The sequence below is a fragment of the Bison bison genome, unplaced genomic scaffold (genome assembly GCF_000754665.1).
Source record: "Bison bison bison isolate TAMUID 2011002044 unplaced genomic scaffold, Bison_UMD1.0 scf7180017864383, whole genome shotgun sequence".
Classification (NCBI taxonomy): domain Eukaryota; kingdom Metazoa; phylum Chordata; class Mammalia; order Artiodactyla; family Bovidae; genus Bison; species Bison bison.
The window spans coordinates 4,557,319-4,564,331 of record NW_011494955.1 but is presented as its reverse complement, the minus strand read 5'-3'; the positions used below and the strand labels follow the sequence as shown (position 1 = coordinate 4,564,331).

General features: G+C 44.4%; 1 protein-coding gene across 1 annotated transcript in view; it reads right to left on the bottom strand.

The window, feature by feature from the left end:
• The window catches only part of LOC105001510 (methyltransferase-like protein 7A), an 18,844-nt gene that overhangs the window by 2,393 nt on the left and 9,438 nt on the right, over nucleotides 1–7,013 (bottom strand). The gene's annotated exons all lie outside the window — the stretch shown is intronic.

Genomic DNA, 7,013 nt, shown 5'->3' with positions numbered 1-7,013 from the left:
CCTGGGTAGGAAGACTCCATATTGTGAAAATACTAACTACCAAATGCAATCTACAAATTCAGTGTAATCCCGTAATCAAATTTACCAATGGCATTTGTCACAGAACTAGACAAAAATTTCGACAATTCATATGGAAAACACAAAAGACTCTAAATAGCCAAAACAGTACTGAAGGGGAATGGAGCTGGAGGAATCAACTTCCTGACTTCAGATTATACTACAAAGCTACAGTCATCAAGACAGTATGGTACTGGCACAAAAACAGAAATACAGACCAATGGAACAAGATAGAAAACCCAGAAATAAGCCCATGCAATATGGTACCTTATTTTTGACAGAAGAGGCAAGAATATCCAATGGGGCAAAGACACCTCTTCAGTAAGTGATGCTAGGAAAACTGGACAGTTACACATAAAAGAATGAAATTAGGACAAAAAAAAAATAAAATAAAATGTCTTTTCTGCAAGAGAAGGATCTGTCTTCTATTGTAGTTCCCAAGTTCCATTTACATGTTTCAAATCCGTTCTTCTCCCCTCACAGAGAGCTCAGCAGTCAACCGTAGTTAATACGGAGTTTAAGGGAGATCCACTGCTTTCACAAGGCCTTTGAGCTGATGCAAGGTGAGTAGAAAACCCAGCCTTCCGAAACCCACCACCTCCTTCTGTACTGATTCCCAAACCTTCTCCTTAGACGTTCTCACTCATCACTTACCTCCTTGGAGCCCTCTTGCCCTCAGCCTCCTCAAGTAGGTGACTGGCTATCAGAGTGTGTCTGGGGCTGAAACATCTCTATTTATAGAGAGCCAGGGGAAATGGCAAGGGTCCCTGCTTGTTACCCCATCAGCACAGAGATTGTGTGGGGCAGGTCAAGCCATTTATATGACCTCATTTTAGATAATCCAATTTATCCATGGATCCAGTTTCACAGGGATACTCCACCAGAAAAAAACACAGTTTATCAAAGAGGCCTCCATATTGGTTTTGTGGTAGACTTTTCTGATAGCTCAGGTGGTAACAAAACCTCCTGCAATGCAGGAGACACTAGAGTAATTCCTGGGTCAGGAAGATCTGCTGGAGAAGGGATAGGCTGCCCACTCCAGTGTTCTTGGACTTCCCTTGTGGCTCAGCTGGGAAAGAAGTAAAGTGAAATTCTTTCAGTCATGTCTGACCCTTTGTGACCCCGTGAATATACAGTCCATGGAATTCTCCAGGCCAGAAGACGAGTGGGTAGCCGTTCTGTTCTCCAAGGGATCTTCCCAACCCTGGGAGCGAAGCCAGGTCTCCTGCATTGCAGGCAGATTCTTTACCACCAGGACAGCCCGTACACTTTTTGGCAGTAAGATTGATTTTTCTGCTCTAGCAAATACTTTTCTTATTTACCTGGAGAGTTGGAAGGAGTCAAAGCAGAGGTATCTGAAAGTTTCAACCAGTTTGGTTCGCCTATGCGTTTCTGGTGGCTCAGTGGTAAAGAATCTACCTGCCAATGCAGGAGACGTGGGTTCACTCCCTGGGCTGGGAAGATCTCTCGCAGAAGGAAATGGCCAACCCGCTACAGTATTCTTGCCTGGAAAATTCGATGGACAGAAGAACCTGGTGGGCCATGGAATAGCAGAGTTGGACACAACTCAGCGACTAAACAACCCTTTTTAAAATTCCGCATTTAAAGATCTCGGACGAGGTTAGAGTCTTGTATGTTCTCAGGGAACGTGCCACCTTTGGGGTGGCAGTCTGTCTTTTCAGTAAGTACACTTTGGTGCGGCACAGACACTGGTGGTTGAATTACAGCCTGTCTGGACTATTCCATGACCCCAATAAAAATGTATATTCTTTAGCCATAGTGACTGAGCAATTTACTAGCAAAATGTTGAGCACATGTTTCTAGAAGCCCATGACAAATTCACCCCTATGTAAAGGGATTTCCTTTACCTTTCCTCAGCAACGTATTCACTGTTCAGAAGAATGGGGGCAAAAGATAAATGAACAGAACTAGTTTCATTTTATTCCACCCTTCCATCTCCTCTACATTCCTCACACCAATACCCAATACCATTCTCTCACTGGTACAATCTTTCATATTGAATGGACATTAGTCCATCCATCATTCTTCTGACATCCACCTTTGTGGGAAAAAAACGTTGAAATGTCTGAATGGCTCCCTAGATTTTGACTTTTGTAGTCTGGGACTATGTTATTCTTTGCTCTACTTTCAAGAAATTTACAGTGTGTGAGACTCCTCAAATGGATATGCCAGGTTTTATATTATTCGGTCAAGACAAGGCACCAGGTGAGGCTCTCAGTCATGATTCTTCTGGGGAAAAAAATAGGAGGAAGACTATTTAAACACTGAATTCCATGTAGTATAGTGACGTTGGAAATGTTAAGCAAAGATTGTCCACCCAAAACATTTCCTTGCTGTCACCAGGGTATTTATTAGCTCCAAGGAAGGGATGCACAAAAGGATCCAAAGAGAATCAAGTTCCTGATCACGTACTTGTTATGTTTATGAAACACACAACATACAATTTTGACTCTTTTATAAAGTGTACAATCTCGTTCCACCAAGTTCGTTCACAACGTTGTGCAACTGTCAATGTTGTCTATTTCCAACCTTTCTCATCACCCCAAGAACAAAATGTGAATCATGAAAAGTCCCTCCCCATTCTCTGCCCACCTCCCCCCTTACCCTTGTCAATCCATTCATCTACTTCTTGCATCTATGGGTTCAGTTCAGGTCAGGTCAGTTCAGTTCAGTCGCTCAATCGTGTCCAACTCTTTGAGACGCCATGAAATGCAGCACGTCAGGCCATCCTGTCCATCAACAGCTCCCGTAGTTTACTGAAACTCATCCATTGAGTCAGAGATGCCATCCAACCATCTCATCCTCTGTCATCCCCTTCCCCTCCTGCCTTCAATCTTTCCCAGCATCAGGGTCTTTTCAAATGAGTCAGTTCTTTGCATCAGGTGGCCAAAGTATTGGAGTTTCAGCTTCTGCTGAAATATTTTCCAATGAATATTCAGGACTGATTTCCTTTAAGATGGACTGGTTGGATCCCCTTGTAGTCCAAAGGACACTCAAGAGTCTTCCCCAACACCAAGGTTCAAAAGCATCAATTTCTTGCCTCTCAGCTTTCTTTAAGTCTAACTCTCACATCCATACATGACTACTGGAAAAACCATAGGTTTGACTAGCTGGACCTTTGTTGGCCAAGTAATGTCTCTGTTTTTTACTATGCTGTCTAGGTTGGTCGTAACTTTTCTTCCAGGGAGCAAGAGTCTTTTAATTTCATGGCTGCAGTCACCATCTGCAATGACTTTGGAGCTCCCCCGCCCAGAAAATAAATTATGTCACTGTTTCTACTGTTTCCCCATCTATTTGCCATGAAAGGATGGGACTGAATGTCATGATCTTAGTTTTCTGAACGTTGGATTTTAAGCCAACTTTTTCACTCTCATCTTTCACTTTCATCAAGGGACTGCTTAGTTCTGCTTTGCTTTCTGCCACAAGGGTGGTGTCATCTGTGTATCTGAGGTTATTGATATTTCTCCTGCAAATCTTGATTCCAGCTTGTGTTTCATCCAGCCTAGCTTGTCTCATGATGTATTCTGCATATGTTACATAAGCAGGGTGACAGTATACAGCCTTGATGTACTCCTTTCCCGTTTTGGAATCAGTCCGTTGTTCCAAGTCCAGTTCTAACTGTTGCTTCCTGACCTGCATACAGATTTCTCAGGAGGCAGCTCAGGAAGTCTGGTATTCCTGTCTAACAATTTTCCACAGTTTCTTGTGATCCACACAGTCTAAGGCTGTGGCATAGTCAATAAAGCAGAAGTAGATGTTTCTCTGGAACGCTCTAGCTTTTTCAATGATCCAATTGATGTTGGCAATTTGATTTCTGGTTCCTTTGCCTTTTCTAAATCCAGCTTGAACATCTGAAAGTTTGTGGTTCATGTACTGTTGAAGACTGTATATGAAGGCCTGGAGAATTTTGAGCTTTACTTTGCTAGCATGTGAGATGAGTGCAATTGTGCAGTAGTTTGAACATTCTTTGGCATTGCCTTTCTTTGGGATTGGAATGAAAACTGACCTTTTCCAGTCCTGTGGCCACTGCTGAGTTTTCCAAATTTGCTGACTTATTGAGTGCAACACTTTCACAGCATCATGTCCAAGGATTTGAAATAGCTCAACTGGAATTCCATCACCTCAACTAGCTTTGTTCATAGTGATTCTTCCTAAGGCCCTCTTGATTTCACAATCCAGGATGTCTGGCTCTAGGTGAGTGATCACACCTTCGGGACTATCTGAGTCGTGAAGATCTTTTTTGTGTAGTTCTGTATATTCTTGCCACCTCTTCTTAATATCTTCTCCTTCTCTTCGGTCCATACCATTTCTGTCCTTTATTGTGCCCATCCTTGCATGAAATCTTCCCTTGGCAAATTCAAATCCTTTCTCAAACCCTCAGACGGCACCACTCCTCACACACTCTACGTTCTCCTCCACTCCCCAGCCACCTTGCACACCTGACCACACCAAGGCCAGCTGGCTTTGCGGTCTGGTTTCTAGGGTTTTCCTCCACTGTCTGGAAAGTCCTTCCCTCGACACCCTCAGGCTGTCTTCCGATCTCCACACAATCAGTGGTTCTTTGGAGACGAGCAGGCCTGCGTGTTGCTTTATCACCCCGCATCTCACTCCATCACCTCATTTCCTCAATAGCAGTGTCTCAGCCTCGGTATGCATTTTATTTTTAAATCCATTTATTTTCGGCTGTCCTGGGTCTTTGTTGCTGCTCGGGACGCAGGGCTCCTCTCCAGTCGCGGGGCACAGGCTTCTCACTGCAGTGACCTCTCTTGTGCGGAGCCCTGGCTCTCGGGACTCTGGGCTTCAGTAGTGGCGGCTCCCAGGCTCGGTGGTTGTGTTGCACAGCCTTAGTTGCTCCTGAGCCCTGGGACCTTCTCGGGTCAGGGATGGAACTCGTGTCCTCTCATTGGCAGGCACAGCCTTTACCTCCGAGTCCCCGGGGAAGCCCTGTTATTCACTTTCCTTAACTAGTACTTAACTGCATCTGTGTTTTGAAGTCTTATTCATATTTCATTGTATTAATTTCTTGTGTTGAGTCTTCGATAATGGTTCTAATACCCCTGTTTCTGAAGAGACCTAGTCTTTATATTCTATATTGCTTCTTTGAATTAGTTGGCTCCATCTTGGGCCTGTAAGTTAACATCCTTTGAGATAGAAGGAGGCGACAGAGGATGAGATGGTTGGATGGCATCACCGACTCAATGGACTCGAGTTTGAGCAAACTCCTGGGAGATAGTGAAGGACAGGGAAGCCTGGCGTGCTGAAGTGCATGGGGCTGCAAAGTGAAAGAAAGTGAAGTGGCTCTTTGTGACCCCATGGACTATAGCCAACCAGGTTCCTCCGTCCATGGGATTCTCCATGCAAGAATACTTCAGTGGGTTGCCATTCTCTTCTCTCGATGATCTTCCCCACCGAGGGAGCAAACCCATGTCTCCTGCATTGGCAGGCGGATTCTTTACCACTGAGCCTCCTGGAAAATCAAGAGAGAAGCTTAAACAATTCTGAGAATTGACCCAAGAAATGAAAACAAATGTACCCTGGACCTGAAGGTTAACTGTATTGACAACAATCAAGATGACACTGATCAGACCAGTGATGACCAGTTTCAAGATTATTGTCAGAGCTGACTGCGCTGTTTCTGCCTGTAGCCCCCTCCCTCCATCTATAAAAGCTATTGCTCATTAATTGTCCGGGGTGGGAGGTGCGGTGAGTCAGCCATTGGACAGACATCTGCCCTGCCTCCATAGTTGTTGGAGAAGGAAATGGCAACCCAGTCCAGTACACTTGCCTGGAAAATACCATGGATGGAGGAGCCTGGTAGGCTACAGTCCACGGGGTCGCAAAGAGTTGGACATGACTGAGCAACTTCACTTTCACTTTCAACAGTTGCTGGCATCCAGTTTAAAGCTAACTTTCCTTTCCCCAAACCTGGCCTCTGTATTGGCTTTTAAGTGTGAGCAGCCAGACACCAATATCTATTACAATATCATCCTTGAGTTTTCCGCCCCCAACAAATTCCCAGGCTAATTAATAGAAGAAAACGCTGATTCTTTGAAAAGAAATACTTTATTGCTCCATTCTGCTCCAAATGAGCTCTCTTCCTTTCTGCTGGAGGAGAGCCAGGTGGGATAAAAGAGTGCTACCTTGAAGAATCTTTTCAAGCAGAGACACCCTAGAATCTCAGTGTTCAAAAGGGCATTAATACTACATTACCTAACAGTTCATAATTCCAAAAGAATACAGTTGCTTTAAATGCTGGAGTGGGTGCTCAGTCGCTTCAGTCATGTCCGACTGGTTGCAACCCAACAGACCATATCCTGCCAGGCTCCTCTGTCCATGGGATTCTCCAGGCAAGAGTACTGGAGTGGGTTGCCATTCCCTTCTCCAGGGGATCTTCCTGATGAAGGGATCGAACCTGGGTCTTCTGTGCTGTAGGCGGATTCTTTACCGCTGAGTCACTGGGGAAGCCTTACAGAGGGATGATATCTCCACATAATAATGGCCATGCAACAAACCGCAGCTATCATCTACTCCATATAAAAAATCTTCGGGATTAGGGTGGGATGATTTGGGAGAATGGCATTGAAACATGTATAAAATTATATGGGAAACAAGTCGCCAGTCCAGGTTTGATGCACGATAGTGGATGCTTGGGACTGGTGCATTGGGATGACCCAGAGGGATGGTACAGGGAAGGAGGAGGGAGGAGGGTTCAGGATGGGGAACACGAGTATACCTGTGGTGGATTCATGTTGATATATGGCAAAACCAATACAAGATTGTAAAGTTAAATAAAAAATAATAAAAAAAAATCTTGGAAGGGGAAATACCCAGGACACTTATTTGACAGAAATGTCTTTGTTTATTTGAAATTTAAATTTCACTGGTTATCCTCTTTTTCCTCTGGCCACTCTGCTAAGAGCATCCTATTGTACAAT